The sequence below is a fragment of the Penaeus monodon genome, chromosome 22 (genome assembly GCF_015228065.2).
Source record: "Penaeus monodon isolate SGIC_2016 chromosome 22, NSTDA_Pmon_1, whole genome shotgun sequence".
Lineage (NCBI taxonomy): Eukaryota > Metazoa > Arthropoda > Malacostraca > Decapoda > Penaeidae > Penaeus > Penaeus monodon.
Window position 1 is genome coordinate 17,720,987 of NC_051407.1, and position 403 is coordinate 17,721,389.

Here is a 403-nt window from a genome sequence, read left to right on the forward strand (position 1 = left end):
GTAGTAAATATCTAAAAAGACGGAAAAAGAGATATTTACTTTGCAATACCGACTTTACATGCAATGTGTTTCATATTAACTTCACTTTTATCATTCATTTACTCTCTTCTCTCCGCTTCTTAACTTTTCTAAACGGAGATTGCACAAAAAACAATCTGGGCTTCGCAACATTTGCCAAGACGACCAACATGCCACCCACATCTGCATAACCTTGCAACTTCACCGGGGACGGCTGTGCTCGAGTTGTGTTGCAGATTGTTTGATATGACTTTGTGATTATGGTTGTATTGCATCCTTCAGACCTTGCAGTGCATTCCGTGTTGCATAGGTGTCTTGTGAAAGGGGCTGTAACTTGTTACGGGGATTTACGATTTGATTGATATGTGAGTGTGTGTATGCATGC